Source organism: Hyperoodon ampullatus (assembly GCF_949752795.1).
Source record: "Hyperoodon ampullatus genome assembly, chromosome: 4".
NCBI lineage: Eukaryota > Metazoa > Chordata > Mammalia > Artiodactyla > Ziphiidae > Hyperoodon > Hyperoodon ampullatus.
In genome coordinates, this window is record NC_136917.1 from 47,255,029 (window position 1) to 47,281,380 (window position 26,352).

At 48.9% G+C, this 26,352-nt stretch overlaps 1 pseudogene across 1 annotated transcript; it reads left to right on the plus strand.

Annotated features, from left to right (window-relative positions):
* The first annotated feature begins 441 nt into the window (after window positions 1-441).
* LOC307051198 (uncharacterized protein NKAPD1-like) lies at window positions 442-25,305 on the plus strand (annotated as a pseudogene). Its single transcript has 3 exons — window positions 442-445; window positions 733-1,430; window positions 25,111-25,305. The product of its transcript is annotated as an uncharacterized protein NKAPD1-like (transcript).
* Window positions 25,306-26,352: the final 1,047 nt, after the last annotated feature.

A 26,352-nucleotide genomic window follows, 5' to 3' on the forward strand; every position in this document is an offset into this window, starting at 1 on the left:
TTTGGGAGATGAGGAAACTACTTCCCAGAGAGGTTAAGTAACTTGTCCAATGTCACACAACTGCAAGATGGCAGAGCTGGGTTTGAATCCAACTGTCTAACCTCAAGTTCAAACCGTCCCCCGTGCCCCACTCCCCTGACAAGTACAGCAAGGGGGAGGAGGACCACACAGTGGTATCCTGCCCTGACCTCACTGGCAGACCAGAACACAGCAATCTGTGCTCCACAAAGAGCACAGAAGCCCCAGCAGTTCATGGGGAGGTGTGGAGAGGGAGGTCAAGAGACGCTCCTGGATTGGGCAACCTTGTGATGGATCTGGTAGGTGTGGGCGGGATGGCAATCCAGGTAGACACACAGCATGAACCAATGGAGGGTGATGGGCTGAGGTTGGCTGATCTGCAGAACCTGCTACCTCATCTGCTTGGCCCAGTGCGAAACGACCATGGGTGAACCTCATTCAAAAGTTATTGGGGGGCTTCCCTGGTGGCGCAGTGGTTGAGAGTACGCCTGCCGATGCAGGGGACACGGGTTCATGCCCCGGTCTGGGAGGATCCCACATGCCACGGAGCGGCTGGGCCCGTGAGCCGTGGCCGCTGAGCCTGCCCGTCCGGGGCCTGTGCTCCACAACGGGAGCGGCCACAACAGTGAGAGGCCCGCGTACCACACACACACAAAAAAAGTTATTGGGGGCGAGGCTGCGGCGCACAGATCGAGGATTGAAGAATGTCCTGAGTTCCCTTGGGGACAGTACTCCTGAGGAACGTCATCCGGCACATAGACGCTCACAATAAGACTCAGGAGGAATCAGATATGTGGAAAATAAGAGAACTGGAGAAACAGATGGAAGATGCATACCGGGGGACCAAAAGGAAAATGTTACCCAGCAGTTCAAGCCGGATGCGTAGTGATGGTTTTGATGAAGAAAGTCAAAAGAGACTATTGGAGGCCAAAGAATGAAATTTCTGGGGCACTGGATGATGATTTTCTTAAGCCTAAATCCTGGAACAAGAAGTTACATGATTATGAAGCTAACATGCCAGACAGATGGGGTCACAGTGGATATAAAGAGTTATACCCTGAAGAATTTGAAACAGTAGTGATCAGCAAGATATTACCAATGGGAAAAAAACATCTCCCCAGGTAAAAATCATCTACCCATGAATCTCACAAACACAAGAAGTCAAAGAAATCCCACACAAAAAAAAGCAGAAAAAAATGTCACACAAAAAACAGAAGAAAAGCAAAAAGGAAGCCACAGATATAACGGCAGATTCCTCAAGCGTGTCCTCAGAAGAAACTGGGGCTTTTAGTACCAGGAAAAGGAAACAGCCACATAAGCGCAAGAAAAAATCCAGGAGAAAGTCTCTCAAGAAATCTGCTTTATTCTTAGAGGCAGAAAGTGACACTTCCCAGTCAGATGATTCTGCATCGGTCAGTTCTGAGGAAAGTGAGGAAAGAGACACAAAGAAAACCAAAAGGAAAAAGAGAGATTAAAAAAGCCCACATCCCTATAGTTAACAATGAAATACAGGAGAGGACAAACAAACACACAAATTGGAAAGTGGCTACAGTTGGAAGGTCTGCCGAGAGTTCAGAGGATGACTTAATGAGAAAGAAACATTCTTGTTTCCTGCATGACTCTGGATATTTACAGCTCTTACATCTTGGGGATTTGCCAGTGACTCTATTGCTCAGCACAGGGGGCCTGAGGTCAGAGCTGTCCTGTGCCATCTATGTACATTCTGACAGACTTCTTGTCTTCTATTTTGGCCTGTTAAACTTGATCCTCTAATTGTTAATAGGGAATCTGTTATTTTGTTACGAAGGTTTCTTGAAGACATTATTATTTTCTTTTTTTTTTTTTGTACTTAATCACATTTAGTGTAGAGTGCATATGCAGCCAATTAAAGGACCCAGAAAGCTGAATCCAATAATGACCTGGGTATACCAACTGGAATGTTGAATTTGGGGAAAGCAAGGGCTGGGGTCAAGAGATGGATTGGAACTAGTGCTGAATACAATGATATGATAAGGGAACATCGTGTTGCTCTTGTCTGTTTACATAGTAGGTGCCACAACTTGACTTTGTCTTTAGCCTTGGTGCTTTGACCTTTCTGTATTTCGACCCCACAGGTGTGGTCCAGTTTACTTAATGAGGAAATGAGCATAAGAACATTTTCTATTCATGATAACATCCATAGACAGCTGTTATTGGAAGAGACTAGGAGTTTTTGTCAAATTTCCCTGCTGGACAGGGTCTGTGGCTACACTCAGTATATCCCTCAACATGGTAATTGGATCGTAAAAGGTTTTCTAGTTCCATTGTTCATTGCCTAAATGGACTTGTGTTCAGAATTATTTCTTCAGTTGTCTTAGGTTAAGTCCTCAACCAAATGAGGAAGAATTAGGCATTAGTTGTGCTAATGGTGCTCTGAACAGGATTCAGGGCAGCAACAGCTATTTAAGTGTTGTCTTCCTTGTTCACTTCTTAATCTGTTAATGAACTTTAGATTTTTCCTGAAACTAGGTTGAATCAGTTCCAAAATGAAACAGGCTTCTCGGGGACATATGCATTTCTTCCTAGTCTGCCTTTGGATTAAAGCACCAAGCAGAGACCTTGTTACTTCCCTTTGCCATATACTGTGATCCCTACTATGTTAATTCTTAAGAAACCAAAATATCACTGGAAGAAGGCTGGCAGAACACAAGTGAATTTTTTTCATTAAGGCAGGTCAAGTGACATTGTTTTTTTCTTGGTTGTCACTTCATGGGTGGAGTAAAAAGCTTGAAAGCTCAGACTTTTGGTCTTGGTTCTGCCATTCATTGGTTATGAGGTCCAGAGCAGGTAAGTCAACCTCCCTGGCCTTACTTTCCCTGTGTGTAATACAGAAATACTTCATGGTAGCATGACAGTGTACGACACTAGCAATAGCCTATAACTATGACAACATTCCACGAGGTGGTAATATTTTGCAGTTCTAAACTATTAAATTTGTTCTCTTTACAGAACAGATTTCCAATAAAATGCTTAGTCATAAAATAAAAAAATTTTTTTTTAAGTTATTGGGATTTGTAAGACAGAGACAGCAGAGCACTGAATCAAGAGCGGGGCCTGTCTAGATATAGGCAGCATGGCCATGGATCCAAATCCTGTGATTGGATTGGAGCATAACAGAGGGTGGAGGTTAAGAGCACAGGTTTTAGATCTAGATAAACTTAGTTCAAATCCGGGCTCTGCCATTTAAAGGTATGAGGACCTTGGACAAGTCCCTTTAAACTCTGAATCTCAGTTCCTTCCTCTGCAAAATGAGAATGATAATAGTAGTACCTTACTAGGAGGATCTCTTTGAGGATCAAATGAGATGATGCTTACTTAGCCTAGTACTTAATAAATTAGAACAAATATCAGTTATTCATATATTCACCACAATTGTTATTGTTGTTGTTACTATACAAGAGGGAGAAATGGGAGATGATGCTGGAAAAGTGGTTCGCGGTTGTGGAGAAGGGGACATGGGAGGGATACTGGTTCTCAGGGGGGCCAGGGCCACATCAGAGCCCCCCGTCTGGGGGCAGGTAAATGTGGGGATTACATCAGAGGTTCCATTTCCCATCCTCAGAGTGGCCCCCCATCTCCCGGCTTCCTGTTGGGGTGACCTAACCAAAGCCATTGAACCAGCCAGCCGGGCTCTAGGAGCTCTCAGCGACACCCCACCTACCAGCACCAGCCTGAGGCAGGCTGACTGAGGGCTGGATTGGGCGGATGAGCTCATCCTTACTAGCCTCACTAACCAGGCCGGACACTTCTCCTGGCAGGAGCCTGTCAGAACTGCCAGCTGGGGGTCAGGATGAGCTGGAGGGCCTGGTGGTGCCCAGATGCCCATGGCCAGCAGGTCTGCTGAGTGTTTGATTACATTCCCGGGCACCCCAGGCAACACCAGGGCTGGCGGTTGCCACTCCTGCTGGGTCCCGTCTGTCAGCCACACAGCTGACATCCCCAGCTCGGCCCCCTCAGCCCACCTGCCTTCCACCTTCTGCTTCTTCCTCTTGGCTGCAGGCTGCAGCCCTCACGGAGCCAGGTGGCCTCATCCCCTGATGACCTCATCCTCCTTAAAGGCATCAGGTCCCTTGGACAGCCAGGCCTCTGGAGCCCTTCCTGTCCACAGGTCCACGAACCAGACTCCAGGGTCTCCGCTCCGTACCCACTCCCATCCTGCTATATGTGACTCTCCCCGGGAAGTACGACAGAAGGGACCCCAGCCCTGGAAATGACAGCTTGCGTCTCATGTTCATTGAACATGCTGTCTCATTGTAACCAGTCCATCAGCCAACTGTCCCTATAAGCTGAATCTTTTCTCCAGACTGGTCCTCCAAGGTGGGCCACACTTACTCCGCACCTACTCTGGGTATGCAACTCATGTGGGCCAGTGATGTAGCAGTTCCCTTTATTAGGGTGACGGACGGTTCTCATTTCCCTGAAAGTCCTGCATCCCCGGAAGCCCCTCAGTCCCGTGCCAGCCAGGATGTTTGTCAGCCAATCCTGCACATGTGTCTGTGATGGGCTGTCTTTCATGATTCGTGTCTATGATTTTCACTGAATTAACCTGAGCCTTTAGCCTGCCCCAGAAGGAATCCGAGGGATTCAGTCTATTAGAAACAAAAATAATACTCTCTGTGCTTCCAGAATCCATGGACACCCTGAAACTTGTCATCTGGTTAGAATTTTCATCACTGCTCAAGCCCCTCATTTATACTCTCTACCCCATGGTGAACATGGACAGATTGCTCTAGGAAGGAAAACCTAGGAGGGAGGGAGGAAGCGCTCACCAGTCCCGCTTTCTTCAGGCAAGTAGGAGAGTGGACAGTGATAATTTGCCAGGTCTTTCTCTTGAAGCCTACAACATCCTATGTCAAGAATGTTAGTGCTTTAGAATACTAGAGTTAGACGTCAAAGATCAGAGTTCAACACATGCTTCAATGAGACAGGGAAACTGAGGTCCAGGCAGGGGATTCAGAATCAGATGTAATTCTTTTAATGCCTACGATGTGGCTGACACTGCTGGGAAAAACTGATGCCCGGGGCCCACTCCCAGGGAGTTTGATGTAATTGGTTTGGGGGGGGGGGGCCTGGGCACCATGATTTGTAGAAGCTTCCCAGGTGATGCCAGCGTGCAGCCTCGGTTGAGAACCCCTGGGTTAGACAGAGATCCATCCCTGAAGAGCTTAAACCAGAGTGGGGCGGGAGGTGATGTGAAAAGAGGCACCCACAAAAGTAGAACAAAGCAGAGGGGCACACAGGAGGTTCAGCCACAATGCTGCGGGGAGGAAGGGGAGAGGCGGGTAGTACAGGCCGGTGGTTAAGAGGGTCCAGACAGAGCAGGGCTTGCAACTTAGCTTAGTCTAGACCAGTGACCTTGGGCAAGTAATTAAAGCTTTTCTGAGCTTCAGTTTCTTCATCTGAAAACTAGAGAATGATAACAGCGCTTAATCCATTGTGGTGGCGTTCAGAGAAACGAGATAATCCCCGCAGAGTGCTGAGATGAGTGTCTGACATAAAGATTAGCTGCTATTATTATTATTATTACTTCTCACTCAGGTCAGGGCCATGGTCTGGGGGAGTTCACAGAGGGGAGCTGGCATATGGGCTGTACCAAGATGAATAGGTACCATTTTTGATGTCTGGGAAGCTGTGAGCAGGGGCTCAGGAGTGAGAAGTTGCAAGCATGCTTGGGGGTCAGTGAGGAGTGCAATTTCCCTGGGGGGCTGGAGGCCAGAAGGTTGCCCAGTTAGGTCCTGGGACCCACAGAGTGGGGGATCAGGGCCTGGGGCAGGAGTGGTGGAGGAACTGGGGAGGAGAGGACGGATGTCAGCAGCGTCCTGCGGTTCTGTGATCCATCCCAATCATCATTGCTCCCTTACCCCCAGGCTGCAGACATCCCTGCACTGGACAGGCTGGAGGCCAGCCTTGGCCAGGATGGGGAGCCCAAAGGCAGATAGTCACACATGACTAGCCAAAGGGGCCGCACAGCCACCTTCCTCGGGTTAATGCCTAATCGGCCCAGACTCGGAGACTTGGGTGGCAATCAGCCGAGTGGATAATTGCCCAGGTTAGCCTTCCCGTTGGCGTTGATCACAGCAGTCCCCTTCATGCTGTAAACCCCTAGGCCTCTCATGCAGCTTGTAGGAGGGAACACCTGGGAGACTCTTCCTGTTAGGGGGCCCCTCTAGGTGTCTTGGGCAACACGTGGAAGCTGCTTGACACCTGTGGTCATCCCTGACTCCGGTGACAGATCCCTGAGGGCATGGCCCACAGTGGCTGCAGCCACTCCATGAATGGATATCTCCTGAGGGCTGGGAAACCACCAAGAGCCTCATTACTCCTCCATAAACAAGACCAGAGCCTTAATGGTTCCACTTAGCCATAGGGTCCAGACTGAACTTTTAGAAAACCAAGTCCTAGCCAGAGAATCAGGCCTTAGGTTTTGTCACAGGGCAGAGGAAATAGTTCTGTTCTGAGTGGCCCCAGCAGTTTTGAGCCCATTTAACAAATGAGGAAATAGAGACAGCAAACTGACATCATTTGCCTTGAGTCATATAGTTATAATAATAGTAATAATAAAGATATGTAGACTTCTTGTTTATTAACCAGGTTCAAGGGCTGCTGCTCAGCTGAACATCAGGTAGAATTGCCGAGTCAGAACTGACTGCTGGAAGAGGTAGTGAGCTCCCTGTAATTAGAGGTATGCAAGCAAAGACTCATTTATTTGCCAGGGAAGCTGCAGAGGGCCTGTAAATCTGGGGGCTGGGGGAGAGCGGGGGGGAATGAACAGGATGGTAACAGAGCCATTTTCAGCTCTGTGGGGCAGGAACTATTTCATTTACCTCTATGTCACCAGTGTCCAGTACAGTACCTGGAAAAGAGATGCCAGGCACTGTGCTTTGCACTTTATACACATTATCTGTCTCACGATTCTGCACAACCTTATGAAGTAGGGATTCCTGTTACCCCCATTTCACAGCTGGGGAAACCAGAGCTCAGAGAGGTTAAGTCACTTACTGAGGAAGGCACAGCTAATAACAATGAGAAGAAGAATTACCTTTTATGTGGGACTTTCTCTGCCAAGCGCCTTCCCTCAACTGTTATCTCATTTAATCCTCATAACAACCTCATGAGGTAGCAAGTTATTAACCAGACCTTGCGGGGAGGGGTGACTGTGGTCGTTCATCCAGATCTGCAGCGTGGGGAGGAGAGAGGAGAGAACACTGGCCGGAGAGCTGAGCGACCTGTGTCCTTTCCCAGTGCCTCATGGTCTCTTTGTGTCCTCAGGCAAGTACAACCTGTCCAGGGCCTCAGTTTATCCCTCTGTAAAACCGAGAAGGGAGGTGGAGATGGGCCCGATTTCTCAGCAACTCTCCAGCCGTCATTTTCCATAACTTGATTCCCCACCGTGAGTTCTGGGCCACAACCCAGTTGGCTCCCTCCCTCCACTCCAGAGCTGGCAGGAGGGGATGATCCGCCTCAATTCTCCCACCTCCTTTTTCTTCCTCCTCCTCCTGGGCTGGGACACACCTACTCCAACTTTCTCAGCAGCCTCTTCGAGTGTGCGCCTTCCTGCTCTGAGACTCTGCACCTCCCTCCCGAGCTTGTCAGCCTGGGGCTTGTGAAAGGGGCTCCAGACCAGCAGCCCACCCCGGGGCACCCTCCCCCACCTGAAGGGCACAGGTAAGAACTGCTGGAGGATGGGAAGTTAGGGGGTGGGAGTTGCAAAGTTCATCCATTCTGGTCCCTGAGCAGGGGCTCCTGGAAGGTGGCGACAGAACCAGGAGATGGCTGGGGCAGGCACGACAGGGGTAGGACAAGGACACCTGGGTCCTGGTCACCTAGGTACACTGAATGAAGCCAGCCCGAGCCTGGGGGCTGGGGATTGGGGCCCAGGAATGGACAAGGCTAGGGCTTTGATCTTCGGGAGAAGCCAGGTCACATTTGCATGTATGGAAAGTTGGGCTCCTTTTCTTGGAAGAATGAAATTCCCTGCTCGGGCTCTCTGGGGTTGAGCCTTCAAGGGGATGTGGAGACAATTTCCTCCTTGATTTTAGGAGGAAGGGCTGGGGCCAGGGAACCGAGAGGTGATGAGTTCGCACGGGGTCCCTAAAACAGACAAAGCCACCTGGTGAGGGGGAGGGAGGGCGGGAGGGCCCGAGGGAGAGTCAGACAATCTGGCTGGCTCTGGCTCTCGTGCGACTCTTTAGAGGCACCCAGATTAGAACCTCAGCTTTCCTGGCTGTCGGATGGGGGTGCTCACTGTCTCCAAGGGCTGCAAAAGGCAGCGAGTCTCAGAGGCCAAGGGCAGCACTGGGGTGGGTGTGGGGAATGGGAGCAGCTCTTGGGGGAAGCAGGAATCTGACGCCTATCTGTGGGGGAAGGAGAGCTGGAGTGGAACGCTGAACAGAGCCACCAGGCCAGAGTTCAGCCCTCCACTTGGTGGCGGGGGCGGGCGGTGGGTGCTATTGGCCCCAGTGTGGGAAGCAGCAGGCCATGCTGAGGTTGGCTAAGGGCTCAGAAAGGCTGCCTCTGTCCCCAGGTGCACAGCACTCAGGGGCAAGGCCTGGGCTCAGGAGAGCAGGGAGGTAGAGAAGCAGGCTCAGAACGCAGCATTTCCAATCCTTCAGCTCCTTTTAAGATGGGGGTGCTGAGCCTGGGCAGGTGAGCAGTGCCCTCCACGCAGAATCAACTAACAGTTTTTATTACAGCTGATACCCACTGGATGCTTCCTGTGTTTGGGGATGGGGCTGAGTATACACGGTCATTTGAAAATGTTGGGTTTTCAAAGCAGGCAGGGGGAAAAGAGAATTTCATTATTCACATCCCTGTAACTCAAAGGCAGTGTGGCCTGAAAGAGTTTCATACTGCTCTGGGCCTACCTATTTCCCTATATTTTCAGTAATGGTGGTTGGATTATTGTTAAGATCTGTTCTTTTTTTTAATTAATTTTTTTTATTGGAGTATAGTTGATTTACAATGTTGTGTTAGTTTCTGCTGTACAGCAAAGTGAATCAGCCATACATATACATATATCCACTCTCTTCTAGACTTCGTTCCCATATAGGTCATTACAGAGCACCTAATAGAGTTCCCTGTAAGATCCATTCTTAATCGATTGACCCCAGCAAGGCTGCTGGGTAGGCAGAGCAGGAATGATTGCATTTTGCAGGTGAGGAAGCTGTGGAACTCAACACCCTGGTGCGGGAAGAGGCAAGCTCGGGTTCACCCCAGGGCTCTCCACGGAGCACAGTTTACACTTCTGGCAGGAAGGGGCTGAGTCCATGAGCTGGCCAGGGTGGTGGAGCAAAACAGTGAGGCCCCGTCAGCCACACGCTCTCTGGGTCTCAGTTTCCTCATCTGTAAAGTGGGGAGGAACTGGAGGGAGTCAAGGTTTCCCTAGAACTTCCCTGTCTCCATGACTCTTAGTGGTCTCCTTAAGGACTCAGAGAACCAGACCCAGAAAGACACTGACACTCTTCAGCTCCTACATGTCAGCTGTGCCTGTGCTTTCCAATGGGAGGGGCTGCCAGGCCCCCCCGCCCCAGGCCTCTGTGAGCTGGGCCACCACAATCTGCTGCCTGCACACTCTTCCCCGGGTATGAATGAACTCACCTCGGCCTGGTGGTTTTCCTTCTTGTTCTCGCCAAGTACGCGAGAACGGGGGGTAGCCTTAGTGGAAACCAGTGTGTGCTAGGGATGATGGGGTGGCATAGTTGGGGACCTTCCTGTACCTGCCGGATGGGCCCTGCCTTTGGGGTTCCGTCAGTAATGTGTGCACAAAGCCCCTAAAAGCTTCCCTTGCTTCCTGGGTCCCCAGCACAAGCTGAGCTAGCTCAGAAGCTCAATGTTACTGTTTCTATGACTAATGGAACTAAATGCTTACATTTACAATAGGGGTTTCCAGACAGGTTTAAAATGAAGAGTGTGGGTCCAAATCCTGGATATTACCGGTTGTATGACCTGGGCCTCAACTTCTTTAAACCTCAGTCTCCTCATTTGAAAAAATGGGGTGAATGATAGTTCCTTTCTCAGAGATTGATGTGAAAATTAAATGAGATAATGCATGTAGTGCCAGGGCCTTGTTTATGCTGGTCACAGTCATCAATTATTTGCCTCCTCTCCGCTTCCCCTGGAGTGGAGATCATCTCACGGCACCCTGAAGTGTTCCTTCCTAAGTCAGATCACAATTGTAATTATTAGTTATTTGCATATATTTTGTTTGATATGTTCTCTCCTACTAAGTGCTGCTCACTGCTCCGGAACCCGTGTCTAGCACAGCACCTGGCACATAAAAGAAACTCACTGCATATATGTTGAGAGAATGAATGAATCTTCACTTCTAATTCACAGATGAGAACTGCTGCTCAGAGGAACTAAGCATTAGTCCAACCCCATCATAGATAAGAGTGGAAGGGTCCCTAGAGATCATTGAATCAGACAGGTAGAGACACGGAGGCCTACTTAGAGAAGGCTGATAACTTGGCTGCGGTCACACAGCAAGTGAGTGGGGAAAGCAGGGCCACAGCGCAGGTCTTTTCACCTTCCTTTTCCTCTCTTTGCCTCGCCCAGCTCAGGAGAGAGTCCTGCTCCCTGTGTGGGTGGTCAGCCTCAGAGGCCAGTGAATGGCCCCCATACCCCCGGAGGCAATTTGGGATCAACAACAAGATTGATCCCTAAACTGTAAGATGCCTTTCAGGGGACAGGGGACATAGACCTCATCAATCAGACCCCTCCCCCAACACCTACCAACACACACACACACACACACACACACACACACACACACACACAGCTGCACACCATTCCCTCACTATTGCCAGAGAGTCAGCAAGAATCTGCAACTGTACAAGTGGAAGGTGCTCAGGAGTTCCCTGATGTCTCCCTTCAAGAATTACTGGTTCCATTTTACAGATGGAATCATAGATTTGGAATTATTTGCCTAAAGTCAGTAGCCAGTTTGCAATGGTGTCCTGGGTCAGTGCGCAGCCCTGAACATGGGATTTAAAGGTTGAAAAGAGAGCCCTGATGTACTGAGCCCCCCGATGTGCCTGTCACCAGGTTAGACTGTGTCACATATACCTTCTCTTCTACTCTGCACAACCGGCCTGCGGGCCTGCAGTCATGATCCCCTACCACTTCTTTTTGTTGCTGCTATTGTTGTTTTCAGTGTGGACGTGAATAGAGACTCAGAAAAGCTAAGCCACTTCCTTTCAGTCGCACAGCTTCTGTTTTCTCAACAGATCTTAGTTCAATAGACACTTAGCACTTACGATGTGTCAGGCCCCCAGAAACTCACAGCTGGTAGAGGCAGCTAAGTGGGTGGTTTAATATGTCGAGGTAGGTGGTAAAATAGAGGCAAACTGGGGCTAGCAGTGGGGCCCATGGAGCCATATATAGATAGCCCAGTTATGAAGTTGGTGGAGGAAGGCTTCTAGGAGAATCTGAGACTGAACATCAGTCTTGAAGACTGAATGAGGCTTAAAAAAAGAAAGAAAAGTGGGAAAGGCAATTCAGAAAGAAAAAGTAGCATATGCAAAAGCATAGCAGTTAAAAGAAAATGGCATGTGTGCAGAAAACTATCAGCTGTGTGGGGAACATTTGGAGATGTGCTCTGAAAGGCAGGATGGGGTCAGGTCACTGAAGGCCATGTGTGCCAGGCCAAGGAGTATGACTTTTAAAAAATATATATGTATATAATTTATGTATAATTTTTTATTAATGAGAAATTATAGAAATACCAAAAGGAAGCAGAAGAGTATTTAAAAAATCACTCAGCTTCAATAATTATGTTTCCCCAATACCTCCACCAACTCTTCCCTGATCAGATTATTTTGAAACAAATCTCGTATACATAATTGCATCTGAAAATATTTCGATATACGCCTTTAAAACGTTAGGATTTCAGGGAATCATCATAGAGGCATGGCTTTTGTTTTGTAAATATTGGAGGACCAGGTTGAAGAAGTTTAATTCAAAGAGTGTCTTGGTGGAGCCAGAATTTAAGGAGGGGTCAGAGCAGAAGGTGATGATATCTTGTTGTCTCCCCCTTGGCCAATCACAGTGCCCGACTGTCCACCACTACCCAATGATTGACAAACTACCTCCTGAATGAGGTGATGCCGTAAGCATTTTCCAGTTAGGAGCCTGCAGAAGAGACAAATGCCTTCCCTGACCGCCTTTCTCCATTCCTGAGACTTGTGGGTCACTGCAAGGTGACCTGGAATGGCAGGTAAATGGCAGCTGCCCATCTTCTGGCTGAGGGCAGAGAGCCCACAACAGAGAACTCTCCAAGTTCCCGTTCAGCTCCAGTGCCCACAGCAGTTGGCCTCAGTGCCAGCTGAGCAGGACTGTACATGCCAGCTGTGGGGTAACATCAGCATGTATGTGCCTGTTGGCCCACATGTGCTCACGTGTCCCAGGTCAGAGCTGCTGTCTGTCCCTGCAGCATCCCCTTCCCTCTGGGTCCTCCCAGCTAATGCAAGGTTAGACAGCACAAAATGCATCACTGAGATGCTTAGACACTTAGCCTTGGGAAGCGGCAGACCTTAATACTAGTATGGCACCATGGCTGGGCACACCAGCTCTGGAGCCAGGGTGCTGGAGATCTGGTCCTGGCTTTGTCGCTTTCCAGCTCTGTGAGCTTGGGCACATTATTTCACCTCTCTGAGGGCTGTGGGCTGGATAATGTTATCTATCAATACCTTACAGAGCTGCTGTGAATGGATCCATACGAAGCTCTTAAGCTCTTAGCACAGCAGTCAGCACATGCCAAGAGCTCACTAAACGTTAACTACTATTACAGATTTGGGGGCTTCCTGAAGTCTTGGGAATTGACTCAGAGAATCACAGCATCTTGGAAAATTCAAATCCTAGAATCTCAAGCTCTTGGAAGCATGTAATTAGAAGAACTCTATTGGATTTCTTGTATAAATCTCTACTCTGTGTAAAGATTGCTCTTTACACGGTGTCTCTGACAGATGGTTGGCCTGACTTTTTTTTTTTCCTTTTTGTAAACATTCAAAAAGAGGGTGTATCAACTGTAAGTTATAGCTTGATGAAGTTTTACAAAGTGAATGCAAACGGTGGCAAACCAGGAACCAGAGCAAAAAGCAGATATCACCAGCACCAGTGCCCCCTCACACACTCTCCAGATGCCCCTTGTCAGTCACTGCCCCCCACCCGAAGCATAGCTATTATCCAGCCAGTCCGGCTGTTCTCAAATATCTTCTGGAGGGGTTGTGGACCATTGTTAGGAGGACTCTAATTATTAGAGAGGTTCCGTGTGTTAATCTGGAAGATGCTAAATTAAGCTTTACCTTTAAATTATCTTGCTTTTACTGTCTTATTTCAGTGGCAGCCTAGCTTAGAGCTGAGCATCCCAAATGCCTAGGGCTGTTTTTAAAAATACAGCTTTCTCAGCTCCATCCTGAGTCTACATCATTGGAATGTGTGGTCTGGCGGTGGAGCCAGTGAATCTGTATTTTTTTTTTTTTTTTTTGCGGTACGCAGGCCTCTCACTGTTTTGGCCTCTCCCGTTGCGGAGCACAGGCTCCGGACGCGCAGGCTCAGCGGCCATGGCTCACGGGCCCAGCTGCTCCGCGGCATGTGGGATCTTCCCGGACCGGGGCACGAACCCGTGTCCCCCGCATCGGCAGGCGGACTCTCAACCATTGCGCCACCAGGGAAGCCCGAAAACCTGTATTTTTACAAGCTCTAAGGGAACTCCAGGTGAGGACCAACTGAATTTGGGAACCACTGGACTAGCGATTCAGAGCTTCGACTCAACTCAGACCATTTCTTCCAATCCATGCTCCACACTTACTAGGCATTGACCTTGGACAAGGCACTTGGACTTTCTGACTTTTCAGTTTTTTCATTTGTTAAAATGGAAATGATATGATAGTGCCTACCTCCTTGGGTTATTGAAGGCTCTGAGACATCCCCAGGGAAACTGCTCACTAATTGATAGGTGCTATAATCAGCATCGCTATTACTGGGAAGAGACCATCTGCGGTGTAGCCAAGGGAGTGTTGAATTTGGTATCTGAAGCCTTGTGTTTGAGTCCTGGCTGGGCCACTTGCTAGACCTTGCTAGCTTTGGACAAGTCTTTTGACCCCCATCTCAGGGCCTCAACTTTCCCATCTATAAAATGGAAATACTTCTTGCTCTACATTTAGGGTCTTTGAGGGGATCAAAAAAGAAAATGGGCCAGAAAACTGCTCTGAGGACAGAAGAATGCTGCATGAAGCAAGCCCCAATGAAAGCGAACTCAGCTGAACCTGGGAATCCAGTGCGAAATGGGCTGCCATTGTCCTTGCAGTTCTGGGGAGGGCGGGCCATGGGGGGTGGGGACAGGAACTGCTGAGGCATCGGTTTTCCACAGCCCTGGTAGGACCTGGCATGGCGCCCGAGCTCTTGGGTTCTGAGAATTGTCTCCTTCCTGGTTCCTGGGACAGGAAGAGTCCACGATCCCATAGCCATGAAATCCCATGCAATTTGCCACAGTCAGAAGTCACCTGGAGTTCCCTTTTATTATTTTAATGCTTTTCCTTTTATTAAAAGTCTTCTTTGAAGTCCTTTACTAGTACTTCTAGAAAACTTTTAAATTAAGTATAATATGCATACAGAAAAATGCGCAAATCCTAAGTGTGCAGCTCAATGAACTTTCCAGAAACTGACCAGCTCCCAGATAAAGAAACAGAACATTACCACCATTCCAGAAAACTTCTTTGTGCCCCTTCCAGTTACTAACCACCCCTCTTCCCCTGCCCAAGGGTAACTTTATCCTAATGTAATCCATAGATGAGTTTTGCCTGTTTTAAAGTTTTATATAGTTGGAATAGCACAGTATGTACTCTTTTGTATATAGCTGTTTTCACCCCACATTATGTGAGGGGGATTCACCTCTGTTGTTGCCTAGAGCAATACTTTCATTTTCTTTGATGTATAGTATTCCACTATATGACCAAGCCACAATTTACTTAGCCATCTGCTCTTGCTGGACATTCAGGCTATTTCCAACAGAGGGTTATTATAAATAGTGCTGCTCTGAACATTCTTATGTGAATCTTTCATGAACATACATACACACTTCCGCTGTGTAAATGCCTAAGAGTGGAATTATTGGGCCCTTGAGGTATGTGTGTGTGGCTGGAACCCTTAGATTTTCAGTTCAGTTCTATTCATTGCAAGGGGAACATTGTTCACGGGGCTGTGTCTCTATCTGGGACAGACCTGTCCGCAAGAAGGTAAACAGTTGTCTCTGGGGTTTGAGATGCTAATGAGTGGAGACATTTGCAGACTCAGAGACTTCCAGACAGGAATCAGATCTGTTGTTTCCCTCTTCTGTCTGCTCTTCTGTTTGACTTTAGAGATAAGCTTGTGGCTGCTTTCCCCGGGAGCCAGTGTTCCCCATCTACAGGGGAAAACACGCCCTCCGAGTTCTACCACAGCCCTATGAAATCAAACTTCTTAAGAATGAGGCTGTGATTTTTAACACACTGACATTTGAGAAGCACTTGTCTAGCCTAAAAGAGTCATGGAGATTTCAGTCTTTTCCTAACTTCCCCACCCGCCTCTCTCCACCAGGGCCAGGAGAAGGCCACATAGGCGACATCAACTTTGCAACAAGGCATGGTAGAACACAGGATCTTAAAGAAAGCGATTACCACCTTCAGCGGATCCCAAACACCAGTCACGAAAATCACCCCGGGAGCTTGTTAAACATCTATTCCTGAGCCCCACCCCTAAGGATTTTGATTCAGTAGATTTGGGGTGGGGCTTGGACTATGTATTTGTAACCCCTACACCCACCTGCTTCGGGAATTCCCAAGATGTAGCCCCTGGTTCAATTCAATGGCCAGCCCTGTCTGATGAGAACACAGCAGGCCCAGCAGTTCTGTTGTGTCTGCCAGTGGCTGGGTGGAGCACAGAGTTACCATGGGTAAGAGGAACCGGTGTGGACACAGCCCAGGGGGCTTGAATGCGGGACTCTGGGCTTGAGCTGGAGTACCCGGCAGAGGTTCATTTGCATCTCATTAGTATGCATCTTGATGCTCCCAAATCATCCCTAACCCCTCTCTTGCCTCTGGCCCTACAGTTCAGGTTCAGCCAGCTCCACAGCAGGACCGCCAACCGCGGAGGGAGCTGCCTGTCTTGCCCCACTGCTAGAACCAGCTCCTCACCTGCTAAGCAAGGCCTGCCTACTTGCCAGCTTTGTCCTAAGTTGTTCTGCTCAGAGAGGATTGGACTTGGGTGGACAGACAGCACTGCTGGGCTGGGTTCAGCCAGAGGCAAAGTGATGGAACTGGAGAGGAAGGCTTTGCTGAGAATCTGTGTTTGCTGGTGGGAGAGGACATATGGTTATATGATCCCTGGTGTGGGGGGAAGGATCATAAAACTCTCCCCCTCCCAAGAGCTCTTTCCAGGCTGTGGGCACCGGCGGGGGGCAGGCCAGGGAACTGTTAAGACACCCAGGTGATCTGAGTTTTAATCCTGCTTTGGCCGCAAACTAGCTGTGTGAACCTGGAGCTTAGGTAACCTCTCTGAGTCTCATTTATCCCTTCTGCAAAATGAGGATAATTACAGGGTTGCTGTAAGCCAGTTTAAAAGTGATAATGCATGCCAAGCGCATACCACAGGGCCTGGCGCATAGTAAATGTTCAGTAAACATCAGCTATGACCAGGGCCTGTGCCTCTGTAAACATTTCCTATTCCCCAAATGTCACCTTCTTCAGAGCATCATTTGACAACACCTCAGTGGAGGCAGGAGAGCAGGGACTAGTCCCAATTCCCAGATGAACAAGTGGAGGCCCCATGAAATGAGGGGGTTTGCTCAGGGGTCTCCGGCTTGATCCCCTCCCGGGCCCTTTGATATATTACTGAGGCCCCTCGGCACCAAAGGAGTGCTAAATGCTTTGCATGCATAAGCTCATTAAATCCTCCAAGTAGGTAACCGTTGCCAGCCCCATTTCACAAATGGGGAAACGGAGGCTTAGAGAAAGGAAGCCAGGCCCCCAGACGAAAGCAGAGGCAGAATCGGGGGGCAGGTCTGACCCCGAAGTCTGGCTCCTTCCCCTGCACTCTCCTGAGTAGGAGACCCTGCCTGTGTGGGTTCCTGAGGAGCCCCAGGTTGGGAGAGGAGCCGGGTTGCAGGGAGCCACTTGGCCAGTGCAAAGTGTCCAGGATGGGGAGACCGGGTTCTGGTTCCAGGTGCGCCACCAACATGTGATGTGACTTAGTACATAGCACTATGGGACTTCCCTTCTTGGGGCATAGTTTTCCGATCTCTACAAAATGGAGATTAGACTCCTAGCAGTTTGTAAACTGTGTCCTAGGGAGGCTTGGGAACTTCACAGGGATGCCTCAGAAGGTGAAGCTGGGAATGAATGGGCACAGGGCTCAGAGCAGCAGCTGGGTTTCAATCCAGTTTCCATAATGATAACGATCGTTTTTAAATAACAGCCAATATTTATTTAGCGGTTGCTAGGTATCATGCACTGTGTTAACTGCTTAATCTGAATCATCTAGTCGAAACTTCAGAACTATCTGAGGTGGGTTCAGTTAGCATTTCTCTTTTAAAGATGAGGAAAACAGAGGCTCAGAGGTTCGGTTAGTGATCCAAGTCATCCTGTTGGAACTTGATGTCTAGATGTCTGAAAACTCATCCATAGTTCCTGGAAAGACACAGGATTTCATTGGATCAAAGAGTTTCAAGGAACGCAGAAGAGGAAGGACCCCGCCAGATGAAGTCCATGCAGCAGGGACATTCTGGCCTCTGCAATCTGTTCTGCCCTCTGAAAGGAGCTTTCCGGTCCTCCGGGGGAGTCTATCTCTTGACTGCAGAACACAACCTTCCAGGCTTGCAGACAGCCACCCCCAAACCGGGCCTTCAGGGCAGCCTCCTCCCATACAGGGGGCCTCCTGGTCCCTGCCTGGCCAGAGGCTGCCCCACCAGGAGGAGAGACTCCAGGGTTCCCCCTGGCCTTCCCATAGGGCTGAGTTCACACTGTGCCCTGATGGATCCCAAGGCACAAACGCAGAACTTAGAGGAGGTGCCCTGTTCCTCTTGCTTTGTTTCCAGAGCTTCTAAATGATAAACAGGTTCATGCCCTGCTGAACTGGAGCTGGTTTTGATCTTACAAACCTCTCTGGACAGAGAGCCCTGGAGGAAGTGGGGCAGGATTCGCCCTCCATCCAAGCCCTCTGATCCTGGGATGCCCTCTGATTTAGGGAGTTTTCAGCTCCAGATGCAAAGCTCATGGACCCATATAGGCAACCCCAAGACGAAGAGATCCCTTGCTCTCTCTGGGGCTCAGTGAGTGTCAGGGGCTCCAAACTCAAATGTCTACAGCTGGCAGGAGCCTCAGGGGTGAAGCAGGCCCAGTGTGTGAACAGGAGGCCATCCTGGATTCTATTTTCTTCACAGTTTGGAAAGAGGTGTAGGTACAGACGTGTGTCTCTTCTATTAGAAAACTACCTTGGAGATAAATGGTAGCTGAAATGGCTTCCACATCTGGGAGAGCTTGGGTGGGGGGGGACTAGAGAGCCTAGGTCCCATCTAAAGGGGGCAGCAACCACTCAACTCCAGCCAACCATGCCATGGGTGGACACAGACAGTGCCCTCCACTTTGGTAAACAGAAGTTGGAATCTAGATTTTTGGGTGAAGCTTCCCACTGTTCATACGGTAACTAATTAAGTAGAATACCATCAAACAACAAAACAATGTATTATAGGCCCAACAAAACTAATTGCAGCTGGACAGCTTGTATACCACCCCTTGGCCACAGGGGATGGTCTTGAAGGGCTCTAAGATTTTACGTCCAGCAGCACGACCCTCCCTCCTTCTGCTCCTCATAGAACCATCATGTAAATCCTGTGATGGGATCCCCCCTCACTACAGGTCTTTTCTTTGGGCTGAATTGCCCTAGGCCACCTCCCTGATCTTGCAGGTACCCCTCTCTCCTTGCTCCCTCTAGTCTGTCTGCGGTCTCCTTGCTCCTGCCCCAGGGCCTTTGCACTGCCTGCTGGAACTCTTTCTCAAGATGGCTTTGTGGCCCTCCCTCTGCTCAAATGTCACCTTGTCACGTAGGATTTCCCTGACCACCCTTTCAAAAACAGCGCCCCCTCCATCACTCTCTAACCTTGGCTTGCATGATTTTCCTTCATATCACTTTTCATCACCTGACGATAGTGTATATTTTTAAATTTATCATATCCCTCTCTCTGCCACTAGAATCCAATCCCCACAAGAGCAGGGACCTCACCTGTCCTATTCTCTGTTCTAGAATGACCTCACAGGGTAGGCCCTCAAAAAAGAAGTATTGAGTGAGCGAGTGAATAAATGACTTTGGCAGAGGAAGTCCAATAACAAAACACTTTCTCATCATCTCCCACTTTGTCTCTTTTCTTCCTTAAAGCCCAGGTGCCTGGAAGCCCTGTGTTTCCTTCAAATGTCTATCTCCCCAGGGTCACATTCTGACTTTCAAGGGCCCTAGTCACTTTAGCTTTTGTGGGCCCCTTCCTCCATGAAAAAAATTAGAAATTATATTTAAGGACAACATTGGTATAAAGATGAATATATGGGCTAGTGGCTCCCACACTGGACAGCTCAGACATAGAACATTTCCATCATTGTAGAAAGTTCTGATGGAGAGTGCTGCTCTAGAGAATCAGTCCCAGCCACTCCAGCCCCCTCTGAGTCTCTCTTCTTGGAATATGGATTCCTGTTCTGGGTCAGTACTTGAATCCACCACCTATTAGATGGGTAAATCCAGGCAAGAGCCTTCCAATTATCTGAGCTTCAGTTTCTCATTTACAAAATGAGAGTGATAATAAGTGTCACGATAAGGATGAGGTTGATACAATAACTAACTGGCACTGAGTGTTTCCTGTGCTGGAAATGTACCATGCATTGACTCTTGCAGCCTTCTCAACAGTTCCATGAGATAGCTGCTACTCTCATTTCCCTTTTTCTGGGATCAGAGAGGTTAAATAACTGGCCAAGGTCACACAGCTGTTGAGTAGGATTTGAAAGCAGGTGTATCCGACTCTAGAGACCACTTTGTTACTATTAATTCTACCCAATAATGGGTCTTCTCCCCAAAGACCAAGTGAGAAAATGCATGCAGATGTGTCTTGAAAACATATAGATTACCATCCAGATGTAAGACAGTATAATCTTTGTCATCAATAATAATAAACAGAATACTGATAAAAAAAGGGGACCCCAAGTCCCAGCTCCCTTTCACCCATGCCCTAGGCGAGAACTTCCTTTTCAGTCGTTTCTCTTCCCCTAATTCCAGGCTTGGGTAGGCCTTGCTTTTACAAGCAGCTCTCCTGAGACTGCCTCTCAGTCCACTGGTGGTTCCAGCTGCCTTTTACCAAGCCATTATTGGTCCTAATAAGGTGTTACTCTGCGTCTTTCCTCTCTATGCTTTCTCCTATCATATTATCTGTCTTTCCTCCAGCCCTGGGAAGTAGGTAGAAGTAGCTAATATTATCTCCATTTTACAGGCAGGTAAATTGAGGCTCAGAAGAAGTTCTGTGGCCTTCCCAAGGTCACATGGCCCATCCAGGGCTCAAGCCTCTGGTCCTTTTCCTGATCGTACCCAGTTCTTTGATTTGTTTTTGTTACACGAGGACCTAGCAGCGGCTGCCTACAAACTAGCACATGACTCAGTGTTCATCCAAGTTTCTTAGAAGTAAATCAGTCCCTCCTACCAATTCCTGAATTCCAGTTGGCTTAAACCAATAGAGCTGGTGTTCAAGCCCAGTCCACACTAGAGTGGGAATCTTGAATGTGAAAATTCCCCTTTTGATCTGATGTTAGATTACTCTTCCTAGCATATAGTTCTGCTCTGGTCCTGCCTCTTCTCTAAAACTTTCAATGGCTCCCAAAGACTAAGTAGAAAAATTATTTCAGTAGCTAAAGACTTCCTAACAAGCAGGTACCTGGAATGTCAACATTCTTTCACTTAGGGTTTTAATCTGGCTCAAAGGCACAACCCCTCCTAATTCCTGCTCCCTGGTCCCACCCTCCCCAACTTCCCAGCCTTCGTCATAAACAGAATATATTTAGGATTCTTTCTTGAGAGCCATAGGAACCAGCCCTAACACTGGATGCCTGGGACAGAGATGGGGGATGGGGGTGGGAGGTCAGAAAATAAATGCTGAGGGCACCCAAATCCACGGTAAATTCACATTCAGATTTTTGGGGGAGAGTATGGACATTCTCCAATCCAGAGTGATGAATCCAGCGACTCCTTCTTTCATGAAAGACTCTCCAGACTTTGAAAAATATCTTCCCTCATTGCTTCTCCCCTCAGTCTAGGAAATCCGGAGCGCCCAGCTTCAGGAAATCCGGCTCTCTGTTATCAGTACAGCCACCCCCTTCTGGGTGGCCTTGGGTGTGCCAGGCAAACCTCAGTTTGTCTTACCTGAGAAATGGGAGTAAAAGGAGAGATGCGTTTCCTAGGAGTATTCTGTGGCTATTAGTTAATGTCTGTGTTATGCCTAAGAAAAGGGAAGCTGCTGGGCCACGAGGGAGAATGTCTTTGCTGATCTGTGCCTGGGTGATGGGAGGAATTTCATCGTCAGAAACAAAGCCTGGGGACTTCCCTGGTGGCACAGCGGTTAAGAATCCACCTGCCAATGCAGGGGACACGGGTTCGATCCCTGGTCCAGGAAGATCCACATGCCGTGGAGCAACTAAGCCCGTGTGCCACAGCTACTGAGCCCGCATGCTGCAACTACTGAAGACTGCGTGCCTAGAGCCCGTGCTCTGCAACAAGAAAAGCCACTGCAATGAGAAGCCTGTGCACCGCAACGAAGAGTAGCCCCTGCTCGCCACAACTAGAGAAAGCCCGTGGGCTGCAGTGAAGACCCAACGCAGCCAAAAATAAATTTAAAAAAAAAAGAAACAAAGAAACAAAGCCTGGCATTTTGAACAAATTTGGTAGGAGCTTCTTTAGTGGAAGTTTGATTTGGCTTTGAATTCCTTCAAGTACATCTGCTTCCCCGTGGAAGGGACAGAATTACCAACAGTGTCACAGGCTCCTAGAACTAAAATGCCTGAGCCACTGCACATGGACCATTACGGATACAGGTCACAGAGCATCAGAATCACAGAACATCCAACCACACCGCTTAGAACATGTAGGCAGGACACAGGACGTTAGCATAGCAGAGCCCCCGCTTGTCAGATATGGAGGGGCTCTTAGTCCAGTTTTTCAAACCTGTGCTTCCCAAGGGAGTGAGGGACAAACCTGGGGGCATGGTCCTAGGCCTCGAGCCCGGCTTTAATAGTGCAGCTCTGCTTTTATCTGTTTATAGGCTGTGTTTCCAAGTACAATTTCATCAGAAAAAAAGAGATTCTGCCCCTGAAAGCAATAGAGGGGTCTGAAATCACAGATCCATTCCCACCCCTTCCCCCAACATACACACATCATTTACAGATGAAGAAGGAGGTCCAGAGGGCTTAGGTGACTGATTTGACCAGTCACGGGAATAAGTGACTTTAGACCTAGGTCTCCTGAGAGCCAGGTCAGCTTACTGCACTGACCACTGAATAGGCATCGGCGAATGATTTTCCTGATCCACAGCCAGAGGCAATCCCATAGGCCTGCACAAGCCGAAGAACCTACCTGTATAAGATGGAAAGGACTTTAGAGCTCTCCTTGTTTCCCCCAAGGGCACCTATCCCGCTAGAGTAGCATATCCTTCCCGGGTGGCCACACAGAATCTGCTTGGATTCCCCCAGTGACGGGGAGCTCTCCACATTGTGAGATGAGTCGTTCCAGAATTGCACTGAGATCACTAACCAAGAAAATGAGGATAGATCTCAGAGCACTTATCCTGCCAGTTGTGTTCGAACTTTTATCAATGACTAGGATAAAGACATGGATGTTACAACCACCAAGTTTCTGAATGTTAGAATTAAGATTCTGTGATGCTGGGGCAGTGAGTGAAACACAAGGAGAAATGAATCACAGTCTCATTAAAATCCTACGTCATTTAGTTGCAGAAGATCAGCCTGCACAAGAACAGATTGGGGATGATGTGAAAAGACATCTGAGAGTTTTCATTACCCACAAACTCAACAATCAATAGTCTGAGCTGGCTGCTAAAAAGTAATAGTACTTCGTAATATTTTTCAAAAATTGTGTCACACGTCTTGTTCATCATTTATGTACATTAACTCATTTCATGGTATTATGAAGTCAGGAAACTAAGAATCAGAGAAGGTAAGCCACTTGCTCAAAGTCACACAGCTGGAAGCTTTGTCCTGTGAACCACCTTCTGCTGCCTTCCCCATGCATGGGTTGGGGGTTACATGGAGACAGAGTTTGATTCACACATATGTCCTAAAAGGGTCCATTCACAAAACCCCACACCTGCACTTGCTCACACCCGTGTACACACAAGCCCCACAGCTACCAGTTTATTTACTCACACAGTACGTATTCTGCCAAGCAGGAGCACACAATTAGCATACCCACACAATTATTCAAAATTGCCTCCTAAGTGTGTGTGTGTGTGTGTGTGTGTGTGTGTGTGTGTGTGCTTTCTCGCAAATGTGCACATTCACCCACATGCAGATTTCTCTCTGAGTCTGGGGAGCCAAGAGCATGAGGCCCCACCCCAGACAAGCGCCTGCTCGCAGCTTCCCAGCAGAGCCTGCGGCTGGGCCAGCAAGCTTAGACTTGACCAGGGACCAGCAGATTCCTGCTCCACTGGGGCGCAGGCTGGGCCTTCTCCAGGGGGTTCAGTCTACCCCACCCTCACCCCGACCTCAGGCTTTGATTCTGCTTTGGCTTTGAGACTAATATTTATTGAATGCTTTTCTATGGGCCAGGCACCAATGCTAAGCATATTAATGTACATGATCGTATTTCATCTTCATAAAACCCCAGGAAAGCAGTACTGTTAATAGCCCCATCTTACAGGTGAGGAAACCAAGGTTCAGAGAGGTTAACTTCCCCAAGGTTTTACAGTTAGCAAGTGGTGGAGTTGGGCTCGAACCTAAACAGTTGGATTTACAGGTGAGCACAGTTTCTCTTTCTGGCAGCATGGTTGGGAGGAAAGAACCTGGCTCTGGTTCTCACCCTGTCACTTTGGGCAAGTCCCTTTCTTTTTTGGGGACTTTACTTTCCAGCATCAAAAAGGAAGGAATGATCGCTAAAGGTTCTTTCAGTTTTCACTCTGTCATTGCTTTCCCTAAGTCCAGATCCTTTCATTTTTCAGTTAGTATTTATTGAGCTCTGTTATGTACCAGGCACTGATCTAGGCACTGGGAATTCGTGCATGAATAAGATCAAAAGCTGTCTTCATGGAGCCTAGCATCTAGGGCAGAAGACAGTAAACAAATAAATAAGAACATATTGGGAGGTAACAAATGCCATGGAGAAAATGGGGTGATGTGATAAAGAAGGGCTTTAGGAAGGAGGCTACATCAAACTGGGGGTTAGGCGGTGACATTAGAGGTGAGAAATGGATAATAACAAGAAGCCAGCTATGGGGGAATCTTAAATAGAGGGAAACAGCAAGTGCAAAGGCCCTGAAGCAGATCCCAGTTTAGTATGTTTGCAGAGGAGAAAGAAGGCCCTTATGGCTGCAGCTTGGTGAACAATGGGGAGAGTGGTGGGAGGTATCACTGGAGATGCAGGCAGGGCCCAGATGGCGGGGAGCCTTCCAGGCCATGATAACAAGTTCAAATTTTCATCTAAATGTTGTGGGAAGCCACTGGAAAATTTTAAGCAGGGAAGTGATAAGAACCGATCTATGTTTTCACAAGATGTTTCAAAATAGTGGTCCTAGGTGGTATGAGGTGGGAGGGTAGCCCAGGGAACCCATGTGCCCCTGCACCCTGTAAGCCTGTTCACCTGCCCAGGTGTGGTGTCAGAAACAAATATCAGACACAGGCCCTTCCCCCAGCAAACCACTCACCAGGTCTGTGGGTCCCACGGCTTGAACACAGCCATGGGCACCAAACCCCTACACAAGGGTGCACCCCCTTTGGCATCTTATTGCCCCCGAGGGAGATCCCATCCCTGCTCCCTTCCCTGTAGCTCCTCTTAAGGACTCCGGCTCTCAAGGCGCCCCTGCAGCTGCTGAGCGGAGTGTCTTGTTGGGACCTGCCCTCCACAGGTGCTGACCTGGTGAACAGGAAGCTTTCCCCAAAGCAGGGCAGGCAGAGCTGGGAGGCTGCATGCACCCTGGGCTCGCCGGGCCAAGGAGTGAGTGTGGACCTGGGACCGGGGTAAGCACTCATTTCCCCCCTGGATCTTCAACTTCAAGAGCAATGCCATCCTGGGGGAAGGGGTGGGGTCCAAATGATTCAGGGGTGTCCTCGTGCTTGCAGGGGATTGTGTCAGGGATGGGTGAGTGTGGCTTTTGCCTGTGGCCGGGTCCTTCATGGGCTGTGGTGGCAAGCAAGGGGTGAGAGCAAGGGGGCAGGAAGGGTGGGGAGTAGACAGCATCTTTTTCTGTCCTTGGCTTTAGGACCCCAAGCATAGAATCTACCTCCATCCTGCCCCCTCTCTTCTGAGGTGCTGGGTTTAGGGCGCCACCAACAGGATCTCAAGCGAGGGATGGTGGTAGGGAGGCTGGAAGGAGGAGGCCTATTCAAATTCTTTTTTGTCACTGGCTTTCAGAGGCCAAGTTAGGTTGGCTTTTCCATTTCTGCCTCCACCCTCCTTCCCATGTTGGGATGCAACCCACGAGGTCTTAAAGAACCTGCATTTGGTTCTCTCAGGACTCTGGAAAGACAAGGATCCAAGCCTCTCCCTTTCCCCCTTGCCTGGAATTTTAACTCTTCCTTGCCTTTGAAGACCAAGGCAACTGGAAAAACAAGTTTTGCTTGTTTCCTCCAAGAATGCTCGGCACATCTGGCTGGTAGCCATGAACTCCACGGAGTCAAGACTCCCAAGGGCAGGCTGGCCACCAGCCTGGTGTACGCAGCCTCACACATTGCTTCTAGAAGACCCGGTGTGGCAACCGAACTCTGCCCTCCCCGGTGCCCCTCCCCATCCTTGGCTCTGATGAGTCTCACATTTTGACCCAGGCTGGAGTTCAGGGATGAGACATTTGGGAAGCAGCAAGGGAGAGGATGCGGAAGAGAAGCAGCTCTTAGAGGGTGAAGCGTTCACTCATGGTTAGTTCAACAATCTCCAGGGGCTGGTTCTTACCTGGCCACCCACCTTGGGACTTGGAGCAAGACCCCTCCCCCACCTGGGCCTCTATTTCCCCATCTATGCATGAGAAGAGGGATCTGAGCTCCATCATCTCTCAGGTCCATTTCAGCTCTGACA